Source organism: Armigeres subalbatus, chromosome 1, assembly GCF_024139115.2.
Source record: "Armigeres subalbatus isolate Guangzhou_Male chromosome 1, GZ_Asu_2, whole genome shotgun sequence".
In the NCBI taxonomy this organism is placed as follows: Eukaryota; Metazoa; Arthropoda; class Insecta; order Diptera; family Culicidae; genus Armigeres; species Armigeres subalbatus.
The window spans coordinates 92,120,865-92,134,948 of record NC_085139.1 but is presented as its reverse complement, the minus strand read 5'-3'; the positions used below and the strand labels follow the sequence as shown (position 1 = coordinate 92,134,948).

General features: G+C 40.9%; 1 protein-coding gene and 1 long non-coding RNA gene across 3 annotated transcripts in view; both read left to right on the top strand.

Annotated features, from left to right (window-relative positions):
• Nucleotides 1-14,084, top strand: part of LOC134202397 (transcriptional activator cubitus interruptus) — a 392,836-nt gene that overhangs the window by 115,617 nt on the left and 263,135 nt on the right. The window lies entirely within an intron of this gene.
• On the top strand, nucleotides 9,539-10,362 carry LOC134223260 (uncharacterized). The gene is made up of 3 exons (XR_009982513.1): nucleotides 9,539-9,643; nucleotides 9,706-9,773; nucleotides 9,848-10,362. It is a non-coding gene; the product is annotated as an uncharacterized LOC134223260 (long non-coding RNA).

Below are 14,084 nucleotides of genomic sequence, written 5' to 3'. Positions count from 1 at the left end.
ACTTATCTGCCTGTTTTCCAGATATTTCTTAAACTCGCAAAGGCAGCCCTTGCTTTCTTGATCCGTGCGCCTATGTCGATCTTGGTACCGCCGTACTGTGAAACTGGAAGGAGTCACCGTGTTTACATCCAGCGATTTGGTTTTGTTGACGTTGATGACGAGGAGCGCTCGGCAAGGCCGTTGAGCTTACTCTGCATATCAGAGCGCCGTTGCGCGAAGAGTGCAACATCATCAGCCAATTCAAAGTCGTTTAGGTGCTCCATGGTTATAGGCTGCCATAACAGCCCGCGGTTTGGTTCACGGTCAATCGCATCTACCAGAATCTCGTCGATTACGATGAGAAACAGTAACGGCGATAGAATACATCCTTGCCTCACACCAGCTACGACCCGGATAGGTTCGGACAGGACCCCATTGTGCAGCACTCTACACGAAAAGGCCTCGTACTGTGCTGCGATAAGGCCGATGATTTTCTCAGGAACTCCCTTGCGTCTCAGGGTGCCCCATATTCTCGTGATTGAAACGGTCGAAAGCTTTTCGTAGTCCTTGAATACCAAGTAAAGGAACTCTTGGAATTCGTTGACCTGTTCCAGAATGATGCGGAACGTGACACAGGATCTTCCAGCACGGAATGCAGCCTGCTGCCGCCGGAGAGTCACATCGATCTTCTCCTGAATCCGGGCTAGGATAATTTTGCATAGAACTTTGAGAACGGTACACAGCAACATAATGCCCCGCCAGTTATAGCATACAGTCAGGTCACCCTTTTTGGGCACCTTTGCTAAGATACCTTGCATCCAGTCGACCGGGAAAGTTGCGGTGTCCCAGATATTACGAAATAAACGATGCAGTAGTTGAGAGGTTGTCATGGGGTCAGCTTTGAGCATCTCGGCTGATATGCGGTCGACCCCTGGGGCTTTATTCGATTTCATGCTTTGGATGGCTGTTTGAATCTCTAGCAGTGATGGAGTTTCGGTATTGACGCGTGTTATATTAAATCGTCGTCCAACTCTTTCCTCCTGCCGACGAATCCGCGCAATGCGCAGGCGTATTTCGCCGATGAGGAGGTGATGATCGAACGCGATATCAGCACTACGTTTATTCCGTACATCAAGAATGCTCCGTTTCCATTTTCGGCTGATGCAGATGTGGTCGATTTGATTTTCTGTAAAGCCGTCACGGGAGACCCACTTGACCTTGTGAACCGGTCAATGAGGGAAGAGCGATCCCCGATCACCATGTCGTTATTACCACAATATTCTGCGAACAGCTCCCCGTTTTCGCTCATTTCTCCGAGACCTTGGCGTCCCATAATGCGCTCATGGTTCGAGTTGTCGGATCCGATCTTCGCATTGAAGTCGCTCAAACAGATCTTGATATCACCTTCGGAATTCTATCTACGACGGCATTGAGTTGACTGCAGAAGTTCTCTTTGTCTTGCAGATCGGCAGCATCGGTTGGCGCATAACATTGGATTATAATAAGGTTTCAGATCCGTGTTCTAAATCTGGCAACGATTATCCTTTCACTTATAGGTTCCCACTTCATAAGCGCTTAGTAGGAAGCCAACTCCGCGATGCCGGGGAGCGTGTTCACCTCGTAAACCAGAGTATAGCAGAACTTGTCCCGACGGCGTTCTGTATTCTCCAAAGTTTGGCCAACGGACTTCACTCAGTCCCAGGATCTCAAGCTTCATGCGGCGTGCCTCATTGGCAAGTTGTGCCAATTTACCCTGCTAGGCTAGGGTTAAAACGTTCCATGTTCCTATTCGTGTCCGTTGTTTCGCGCTAAGAGTCGTCGCCGTAAAATCAGTCCGTATTCTTTCATTATCGGATTCTCGAACAAATTGATGTTTCGGGAACAGTAGGTTGTTGGCCCAAGGTTCCCTATCCACCGGGATGGGGCTGCCATCTTAGGTATAGCTTCCGGGGAATAGCATTTCATACTCAGCCGCTGGATGCCAGAACAGACGCTGTTAGAGCCGCACCTCCTTGGTGAACAGACGCTCGGTCAGTCGGGTCAATTTGATTAAAGTCTCACCCAATACCAGGACTTGGCTAGTGCGCTTTGAGCGGCACACGGTCGCTTTGATAGGGCCTGCTTGGGGACACATGCAGCTTTTTATATAAGTTCAACAGAGCCCACTGTCGAACCCCACCACATCCTAGGCAGACCCCACAGGACGCACCTAGAGATGTCGCAAATTAATCGATTACTTCGATTAATCGATTCATCGTTGTGTAAATCGATTAATTTTGAATCGATTATTACCCAACGATTAATCGATATAATAATCGAGAGGAATCGAGGGTAATCGATTAGTTACTAATCGATTAATCAGGATTTTACGACATCATAAGGATGTCGCTAATTAATTGATTACTTCGATTAATCGATTCATCGTTATGATAATCGATTGATTTTGAATCGATTACTATCCAACGATTAATCGATTGAACAATCAACAAGAATCGAGAATAATCGATTAGTTAATAATCGATTAATCGGGATTTCACGACATCTCTAGGCGCACCCTCTCACTCTAGCTGATGTCAGAAGGACAACAGTGCCCAGGCTGCACTACCAGCTAAGTACGCAACCCTTAGCTGGTGGTCAATTGTCATCGGAAGACCCGTGGAAGCGTGAGTATTGGAACTTGTGAGGACCAGAGCTATGTTAGGAGCCCTTCCTGGATGTCAACTCACCATTTCGCAGCCCTATTAGCTTAGTGACAAGTATAAAATTTTACAAAAAAAAGTGAAACGCACAACTGTCATTTTATTTCTGCTTTGCTGTGTTGCAGCATGCGTGAAGTAATAAAATGACAGTTGTGCGTTGCTTCCGTATTGAGTGGTGTGCCCTTAAAATGCAAGTGCATATAGTTTTGGATTCCGTGAGGATTGTCCTTAAAGCTAACAAATGGCTCAGTTACAAAACATGATTTATAAAGGTTGTATAAATATCTCAAGATTGTAACTTGGGATTTCCATTCAGAAATCTGGGAGAATTTTCATTCGCACACTTGGAAGACTTTGTTCAACACACAACTTTGGACAACTTTGTTCATTCTTCCATAAGAGCATCTCATCTCCATCTTCAATGGCTCTATATTCCAACTGGAACTTGGCCTGATTAGTGTTCTATTAGAATTCCCAAAGTGTGGCAAGTATAATAAATACGCTATGCTCAGGAAATCGAGAACTTTTCCCACCTGAAAACATCCTAGACCGCTCTTAGAAAGAAGGGATCATATCTGCCCTTGCCTTTAACCGAGCAAATGCCTGGACATAAGGAAGGAGTCATATTCTCTCTTGATTTCTGCTGGGCAAATGCATTCTTTGAATGAAGGTATCATACCTACCCTTGCCTTAATACGAGCAAATGCCTGATATCAAATCTTGCTATGATATCTTGCTCTCTGCCGTGTAAATGCATCTCTCAAAGATAGAATCATATCCTCTCCTGCCTTCTTTGCTGCCGACTTTGCTTTGCTTCTTTGCATCCTTCAAAAGTAGGGATTGCCTTTAAACCAATCAAGTGTCTGAGCTGAAAAGAGTCATATCTTCATAGTTTGCATTATTTCCGAAATTGGTGGTTACACAACTATTATGCCAAATGACCATTATGACAAGCGACCTTTATGTCAAACGGCGTATGCCAAACGACTTCATGCCAAATGAGTTATCACCCTCTGAAGAATTTTCGTTCGTAAATTCGAAAGAAATTCACTCCGCAAATTCAGAAGCATTTTCCTTTGGAAATTTGAAAAACAAGGTATCCTTTTGGTAATTCAAAAGAATTTCCTTCCAGGAGTTCAAAAAAAATCCTCCAGTAAATCAGAAGAATTTCACTTCGGAAACTCGAAATAATTCTAACCTTTCCGTCCCCAACGTCTGTTTTAAAGGCTTTCAAAAATCTAAACTGCTGTAAAATCCGCATTACTCGACCGATTCTATCACAACAAGTAGCATACCATCCGGATGGATTCCAATTTTCGATTCATACGAAGCTATCCACAGTACCGTGGGGCATCGAAATCCGTACACTTAAGCACCTTAGTATATGAAAAAGTCATTAGAGAATAGGAATCGAATGTAAATAAAACGTTTGTCATTGACACAGGCGCATTAAGGCTTCTACTTTTGAAGTGTTTCACATTTACTCATTAAAAACTCCGATAAACATGATAAAATAATGAATTAAATCAACTACTCCTGACTCGACATCCGTCCACCGTGGACGGCGGCACAAACTCCGCGTTTGGTGGGTGGAGATTTGTTTTTGATTTTTGTTGTTTTAAATTCAAAGCCCTTTTTCCAATTCTATGCCCTAGCAGCTTACTGTCAAGTATCTGAACAGGATAAGATTAATTATTCCTACATTTATTACCTTTAACCTCCTTTAATTTATTGATATGTCATGAGGTGGACGGATTTCGGTGCTGTACGGATTTCGGTCCCGCACGGTACGGTTAGAGATGTCGTAAAATCCCGATTAATCGATTAGTAACTAATCAATTACTCTTGATTCTTGTCGATTATTGAATTGATTACCTAATCGTTGGGTAGTAATTGATTAAAATTTAATCGATTATCACAACGATGAATCGATTAATCGAAGTAATCGCTTAATTTGCGACATCCTTATGATGTCGTAAAATCCCGATTAATCGATTAGTAACTAATCGATTACTGTTGATTCTTCTCGATTATTGAATCGATTAGTCGTTGGGTAATAATCGATTCAAAATTAATCGATTATCACAACGATTAATCGATTAATCGAAATAATCGATTAATTTGCGACATCTCTAGGTACGGTATCACAAAGTAATGATGGGAATGATATATTTAGAGTTCCTGGCCCACTTGGATTTAATCTGGCCACATTAATCACAATCCGGGGACTTACGGAATTGCCATTTTCTAAATGGATTCCAAATAGGTCGTGTGACGCCTCAAACTTCATAATTGCACAGATCAATGATGGGAATGATATTTTCAGGGTTCCTTGCCTACTTGGATTCTATCCGGCCACAATCCGGGGGACACACGACAGGGCCATTTTCTAAATTGATTCAAAATAGGTCGTGCGACCCTCCTTAGTCGTGTGGTAAGACGCGGCTACAAAGCAAGAACATGCTGAGGGTGGCTGAGTTCGATTCCTGGTGCCGGTCTAGGCAATTTTCGGCTTGGAAATTGTCTCGACTTCCTTGGGCATAAAAGTATCATCCTGCTAGCCTCATGATATACGAATGCAAAAATGGTAATCTAATGAACACTAAGCTGCGAGGCGGCTCTGTCCCAGTGTGGGGATGTAATGCCAATAAGAAGAAAAAGAAGAAGAGGTCGTGCGACACTTCATGATTTTCATGATTTTACAAAGCAATGATGGTAATGATATTTTTGGGGTTTTTGGCCCACTCGGTTTCAACCCGACCACATCGGTCACAATCCGGGGACCTAAGTAATGACCATTTTCTAAATTGATACAAAATAGGTCGTGTGACGCCTCAAACTTCATGATTGTACAAATCAATTATGGGAACGATATTTTCAGGGTTCCTTGCTCCAACTCTGGCAGGCCATGGTCACGTTGAGGTTTTTTTTGCACTTTTATCGACGACGGTGGTAATAAATCGAAGTCTGTATTGGCACTTTGTTAGGATAGACAGATTTTCTTTAGGGGTCGTACACTTATTACGTAAGCACTTATTGGGGAAGGGGGGATCTGCCATTTTCACACGCTCCATATGAATAAAAAATGATTTATATGACAAAAATCTTACATGGGGGGAAGGGGGGTTGAAAACCTCAGAAAAATTGCTTACGTAATTAGTGTACAGCCCCTTACCTGACATCAATAAGATTTTGTAACTCTCTTGACGATGATGATATGTTTTGCTCTAAATCGAGGCATTTCACTTTGTTGGAATGGACAGTTTTTCTTCGCCTGACATCAATAAGATTTTGTTACACTTCTGACGATGATGGTGTGTATCGTATGAAATCGAAGTCTTTGCACTTTGTTATGGGCCAAACACAATTAATACGTTTGCGTGCGTTTTGACAGTTTTCTCATGGGAAAACTGTCAAAACGCACGCAAACGTATCAATTGTGTTTGGCCCATTAGAATCGACAGTTTTTCTTCACCAAACATCGAAAACATTTTATTCCACTGACATCAATAAGATTTTGTAACGCTCTTGAGGATGATGATATGGATTTTACAAAGCAATGATGGTAATGATATTTTTGGGGTTCCTGGCCCACTCGGATTAAATCCGGGACCTACGGAATGGCCATTTTCTAAATTGATTCAAAATAGGTTATGCGACGCCTCAAACTTCATGACTTCACAAAGCAATGAAGGAAATGATATTTTTAGGGTTCGTCGAAATTCGTGAGAGTTTGGAAAGTTGGAAGAATTTCCATTCGCATTCGGAAGAATTTCGCTTCGAAAATTTGTAAAAAATCGCTTCGGAAAACATTCTCCTTTGGCAATTCAGAAGAATTTCCTCACTGGAATTCGGGGAAAATGCCGTTCGGAAATTCGAAAAAAATATCTCTTCCAGAATTCGAGAGACATTTTTCTTCGGAAATTCGAAATTCCCTTCGAAAGTTCGAAAGAATGTTCTTTCGGAAATTCCAAAGAATTTCCTTTCGCAAATTCGAAAGAATTTTCCCCAGGCATTTGAAAGAATTTCCTTTTGGAAATACGAATAAAAAGATTTTCTAAAAATTTGAAATAATTCCTCTTCGGAGATTCGAAAATTTGGAAGAATTTCATTTCATGAATTCGAAAGAATTACCCTTTGGAACTTCGGAATAAATCTTGTTTTGTGAATTTGAAAGATTTTTTTTTTTAAATTCAAAAGAATTGTTCTATGAAAATTCTAAATATTTTTTCCTATTGAAATTCTTCCTTTTAAAAATTCGGAAAAATTTTCCTTTGGAAATTTGAAGATAAAAATCTTTTATAAATTGGAAAGAATTTATTTTCAGAAATTCAGAATTTATTTTCAGAAAATGGGCAGAATATCATTTCGGGAATTAAAAATAATTTTACTATGGAAATTCGTAAGAATTTCCCTTTGGAAAGTTGAAAAAATTTCCCTTTGCGAACTCGGACGAGTTATCCTACGAAATTTCGTAAATATCGTTTCGGATATGCAGTAAGAGTAATTTTCTCACTGGAATTCGGAAATTCAAAAAAAATTTCAATCGCAAATTCAAGAGAATGCTGCATCGTAAATTCGGAAGAATTTTCATTCAAAAACTGAAATAATTTTCATTCGGAAATTGAGAAGGATTTCTCTCCGAAATAAAAAAAAATCCTTTCGGAAGTTTTCCCTTCGAAAGATCGGTTCGGAAGAATATGTATCTCTTCCGCTTAAAATTCGGAAAAATTTCCTTCTGAAAATTCGAAAGAATTGCAGCGCTATTTATGAAACATTTATGACGCTGAAAATAATAAGCGAATTGTTTGCTAGTTTTCATTAGAAACAAGATATATACCTTGAATAGAAGAAAAGATATATACTTTAACTATAAACTTTGGAACCGTTCGGTTCCATTTATGCTTGTTGGCTCCACCACAAGTCCTTTTCATTTACCCTACTGAATACAACCCTGTAAACAAACGTTGAAAACACAGTCACTCCACGATGGTCAAGTCAGTGTGAGTGAACCCGATCCATTCCTACTCGTACCGAACACTTATGTCAAACGAGTTTCGATCACACTGTAAACCCAGCAATACTCTTTAAAGAGTAAAATGAACATTTTCTACCGATATATGCAGCTGTCAAAATAACTAGTAATTTATTTTAGACAAAAATGCGTATTTTGTGCTCATTTCCATGTTCCTTGCTTTTGCTCATTAATGAGTGAAAAACAAGTTAAGATTCAAACAATCAATTGAAGAAGCTGGGTGCGCAAGAATGGTAAGAGTTTTTGTTGTTTCTTTCAATATTTTAAAATAATAAAGGAATAATCGAGGGATTAATATTTCTATTTTAGTTTACAAACGCAGTCCAGAAGCAGGAGATAATTGTCGGGATAACTGCCGTCAAGATGATGCTGAATGACTGTTTGTTTGCTAGATGTCAATTCGCTACAGAAGCCGAATGGATTGGGGTAGATTCCGTTGCAAGTTTGCACCAAGCGATTCGGACATCCAGATCCACTAGCGCTGCGGAACATCCACTGGCGCTTATGAAATGCTCCATGACCTCCATGATGTTATGTTCGCACATATATCAAGGCTGTTGCTCATCATGTTACCAAATCAGGGAATTCTGTCCGGTGCTTATTTGCTTAGTCTGCGGCTGCCAGTGATTCAATATCCGGAGGATTTTTTATGGTAATTTTGATACTTTCAGTTAAATGCTTTTCTAATCTAACTGGTGATTTTCCCTAGCAATAGAATGACGTCGCGCTGACCACCAGTGTCTGGAATTACCGCCGAGACAGCCGCTGGGGGTATTTTGACTGATGGTGAACGAACCGGGACGAAAGAGGCTTTTGATACGCGATGCGGCAAGACAAAAAGGGAAACAAAAAAAACCAGTCTGGGACACGTATTTTCACTACTTTTAAAATATGATCGAATAAAGAATTCTTCCATGCATCACATTTAAATGAATCCCTTGTTTTAATATTACAGTGATTACACTAAATTGAAATTAAATTCCTTTTTGTTGGTCAACAAGAGTAAAAAATACCCATTATCCAGAATATTTTGTTTTAAATAATGAGTAAAAATTACTCCTGAATTTGACGTTCAGGCCTTTTACTCATTAATGAGTAAACGCTGTTTACTCTTTTAATGAGTTGAACTATTTAGCTTCATAATGGGTACTTTTTTACCCATTAAAGAGTACTTTTCCGGCACAGTGCAGTTTGAACGCGGGCAAAACATTTGCAGCCCTGAATCCTTAACGCTCACCCACAGATGTCACTAGTTTAGAGCAAACATTAGGGTGCAGAAAATTGAAGCATAAACGTCAATAAAAAATATAATCATAGCTTTTGTACACGGAAGAAAAAAAGTACCCAAAATTGAGTATTTTTAAACTTACTTTTGAGTTATTTTTTCTCTTCTGTTTCATCCACTATTTCTTTTGTTGTCAAAAACAAAAGAGCCAAACAATCCAACGACGCCAGTTCAATACGGGAAGCCAATTTTGAGTTTTATTACCTGAGGTCGAAATCGAGTGAATTAAACTTACATTTGGGTAAATAAATTTTCCGTTGGGTACTTTTTTAACATGGGAGTAAAGGCAAACTACTTAGACCCTACTTACTCAATTTTGGCTTCCCGTACGGATGTTCGAGGTTGGGTGAATTAAACTCACTATTGGGTAGTTTATTTCTTCCGTGTATGAGACCAAAATCTTATAAAAGCTATAACTATGTCACACTAGGACCTCTTTGGTGCTAGTTTCTCAAACGCAATAGTAGTGCGCGTATGGATAACTACAATAGTTTGAGGATAGAAAACCTCATTTTCTTGGTGTAAAGTTTAATAACTTCAGTGGTTTATTTTCTCTTAAATCTAGAATTAGAATGGCCAAGAGACATGTGCAATCAAACAAAGCATCATTGTAAATATCTAAAATGAAAAAAGTACAAAAATATGGTTAGTGTTAAAATGTGAGTTTACATTAGTAAAAACATAAAACTAACTTGTTAAAATTTTAGTAAACAATAATTGGCCTAGAAAACGAAACACAATTATCGGTGAAACAAACAGAAAAACATAGAAAAAGGTAAATAAGAACAATAATGAACGGAAGTGAGGTTAGGTGTAGGGACGTCACGGGTATTAATGGTGTGTGAATAGGTCCACGCAAAGGGCCTTTTTCTTTCCGTCGTTTTTCCTAGGGCCCGGTGAATTCCGACAGGCCAGAAGTTCAACGAGTCGGCCCCGAGAAGATCCGAGGCCAAGCCAACCACAATCGCCATCTTGTTCGTCCGGCGTGTGGAAATAGGCGTCGCTCCTCGTGGCGTGAATCCAAATTAGCCAACAGCGGCCAAGGGGCAAACCATACCGACCATCGTCGGCAATTTTCCTGAATCATCCAGTCAACCCGTTGACAAATGCTGGCAACTGATCCGCATCAACAGACCGACCTTCCGACCATCGCAAGATGCAGCATCGAATTCGTAATTAAACCCTCGTTGGCGACTGCCATCTTGACACGATGGATTCTGTCTGGCAATTACCGAGCATCGCCCATCTCACGACATCCGCTGGCTGGTCAATGTCGTCCGTCAACACCTACCACTTCCAAGGATCCGGATCTGTACCACCAAAATGCATGCATGCAATACAGCTAAGTACCCACCTCATGTGACGTCGCAGAGTAATAAACCCTTTTGTTAGTTAAGCGAAATTCAGTGGTAGAGATTTATTTGGAGACAAGACCTGATTTTTGAAATTTTCACCATTTGCGTTTGTTCCGTTTCAACCGGGTTCACAAAGGAACCGTCCAAGCCTCGCCTTCCGAGTAACTCGAAATAGTGTGATTTACCCTATTAGCTTTAAATCCTATTTTACTCCGACACACAGAACATCCCTGAGTAGGTGTTCCTTTATCACTAGTTCCTGCTTCAATTGAGTTTCATTGAGGTTCGTGTATGGGCCTCAGATTTACCCACCCATTGAGCTAGCAAGTTACAACTTTTGAGAATTTTCTGAATTGCTATTGAGAACTAGCAGGATTATTTATTGTGGAATGCTCATCAGATTGAGTTAAAAAAACATCAAACACAGACGTCTAAGATAGTATCGTGAGTTGACCGAGACATCCACATTTTTTTTACTGATGAACCAACTGCTTTTGTGCAATTAGTGAAAAATAACAATCCACAACACGTGAAGACAAAGCTTGATGTTGATCGCGACTTCTAAAAAGGGTTTGGTCTCCGACAAATGACTCATCAACGTTAAATACTTCATTTTTTTTGTGGAAAAACCATCACTATCGAAACAATACGTCATAGTTCAATGAACTTCTAGCCAAGCAAGTGAACCTCGCTCGTACGTACAACCCAGACTGGGCAGACAATTTCTATTTGCTGGTCCACAACTCGATCAGCTCATCAACCAACGCGTCCACCGCGCTGCCAAAAAATGACAAATCATCATCGCACCGCGTGCAATGATGAGGCGCTGCTCCGCTGCGGTTGCTTAGCTCACGACTCGTGCGCCCTTCTTCGCCTGTAATCAACTTGATTGATTACCATGTTTAACGGGTGGTAAGTACCTCGTGGAAAAGAATAATTAGCAACGTAGGAGGGGTCCTAGCGGCGGCCGGCGAACCATCCAATCTTCAACATATCGCTCACACAAATTGCTAGTTTTAAATTCAACCCCACTACACGGTTCGTCTGGCGCAGGATCCACAGGCAAAGAGACTGGTAAATTTAGAAAGTAATGGGTGATTTGATGCATTTTGAAAAATTACCGTCGATGTGTCAAATCCTAAAGATGACTTAACGTCGCTAAAAATAAACTCAAATGTCGAATCATGTATCCGCACGCCGTGCCATTCTATTAATTATAAACAGAATTGACTAAACTTGATCAATGAATGTTCAATGATTTTTAAATACAGTCGTAACTCTTCCTATCTCTGAACCAAACCATGGCCTTGTACAGCTCAAGGTGCGACTACGGGAACCCACAAAATTAAGTCATTTTCAGCCACGTATGCTCTCTCCCTATCGTACACATGCCGCACAGTCCCTTCATCCGTCCGTGTTCCATCAAAGATAAATGTTGCCGAGGCATGTCTCAGCATAAATTAAAGAGAATTGTTAACCTCTCCATCAGCTGATGATGATGGGAGGATGCGGAGGTGGCCAAGTTGCCGCTTGGATCTGCTCTGGCACCTTGTTCCCCCTGCCTCTTAGAAAATCACTCGCGTTCGGCCCCCGGGACCTCTCGCTGGGTATAACAATAACAACAAATAGATCCATCTCCGTGCCCAATCCCAATCGATGATGGTGCTGCACTGCTGGCTGCTTTGGGGTCAAACGGTCTTCCTCCACGCGTTGGCTGTGGATGAGTTGTTCCTATTTGTAGCCGTCCTATGCTCTTGGGCTGACGGACGGACGGACAAGCAACTGTTCGGACAGTCAGTGTTTGTTCAAACGGTTAGTGGGCCTGATGAAACGTGAAATATTGCGTGGAAAGCCTCCTGGGGCGTAGCGTCTAATTTCTTCCACAAATTCTGTCGAGAGCCTCTTCGGTTGCACACAACAATGAGATTCATTGTCCGACGGTGGATTACAGTTGAAGAAATGGTACGTCAAATTACGCCTACGTACGACATTCCATGGGAATGCTGTTGAAGAAAGTTTGAACACCCTTGGTGTAGGATTGTTTTTCCATCGAATTCACGAAAAGATACTCTTTTCTCAAACGTCTCAATACTGTCTGATTCTGAATTACTATCGCAAGCACATCGTACTGCGATTTATTCGCTAGCTCTGAGTTGGCTTCTTTTTTCCAAAGATTGATTGATTGCCATCCTGACCATCCACGGGAGTTGGATCGCACCCTTTAGTCTGATCCAAAACGCACCGGCTTCAGTCAGTGAAAAGGCAAATAAGATTCAAATTAAGCAATCTCCACTTTCAAGCCTTTACTCTCGCGCGCATCAAATACCTATTCCGAAGCAGCTGAGCTGCCCTGCCCGAAAAGAATCCCCGCATCATGATCGTATGGGCGCAACAATTTCATGCTTAGGAGAATTTACCTTTTGTCCGGATTCACGCGCTCCGGTTTCGATTAACGATTAACGAAGATGTCTGCGGAGAACCTGGGTGCGATGCGAACGATCTTAGAGTTTTTTTTTCGGCCTTTCCGCCACGCAGTTGTCTGGACTGGAAGCAACCGAAGATAATAATACTTCTCATCCTCATCGATCGATCCGTCGAAGATGATCGGGCACCGAGCGAAGACAATTCAGACTTTTCATTACGGCGGCCGCTGCTGGCGCGAGCCACCTCTTCTTCTTGTTGAAAAGCCATCCAGCAAAAGAAGCGGCAGCACCATCATCATCAGTAGGAAAAATAATCAATTCAATCCGATCCAGTCCGGAATCGGAATCCAATTCCAGATGGGCCGGTACCGGGCCGGCCGGCATTGGCTGATAGTGCTTGATTGCAGGCGGCAATAAGAGAACCGGGAGAAGTAGTTGGGGGGTAGGAATTGTGCGGCCGCTGCTCTTATTATCCAGTTATTATGTTTAGATTAGGAAATTATTCGAAGAATTGATTCGGCGATTGCCGACATTGTGCGATGCAGTTAAGATGGTATTGTTCGGAATTTATTGTGGGTAAAATACATCATACTTTGACTGCTGATGAATGATTAGACCTTCTTATACTTTTACTTATTTATATCTTCAGTGATTGATTCGGAACCAAGAAAATACTATGGTTCAAGAAGTCCAGAATACGTTTTTTTTAAGACATGCAGCGAATGATTCTCTTCGATAAACTGAGATAAACGAGCGTCAAGTGCTCAGGCAAACAACTCAAATTAAGTTATCGAACAGTTATTTTGGCTGCAATTAGCCTGCATGTATGTAATCCATCGGAGTACGATGTACACAAGTAAGTGGATTCATTATTATAATGTTGATGATCAATCGCAACACACACAAATTCCTACCGTTTTTTGAAAGCTTCGTCGATAATTAAGATTTTTTTTTGTTTTTTAATGTCAACTGCTTTCGATGTACTTTTCGATGATTTATTTGGCGTTTCGGTTTGGTTTTTGAACGAAAAACAACGTTTCGATCCTCATTGGATTTTTTTCAAGGATTCGAAATTATTGTCGTTATTTTGTCAAGTATAGTTTTGCAACCTTTAACCGCCATTTCCTAATTGATTTTTGTTCCTTATTTTTTTCTCAAAAAACTTTAAAAATTAAATTTTAAATTTAAATTATTTTAAATTGTTCTGTTTTTATTTTTTGCCTTTCTCGTACAACAAAGTTGTACGAAAGGCTATCATTTCACTCCGAAAACGAGCTTTTTATAGAAGCCTCGGAGACCCATAGTGTT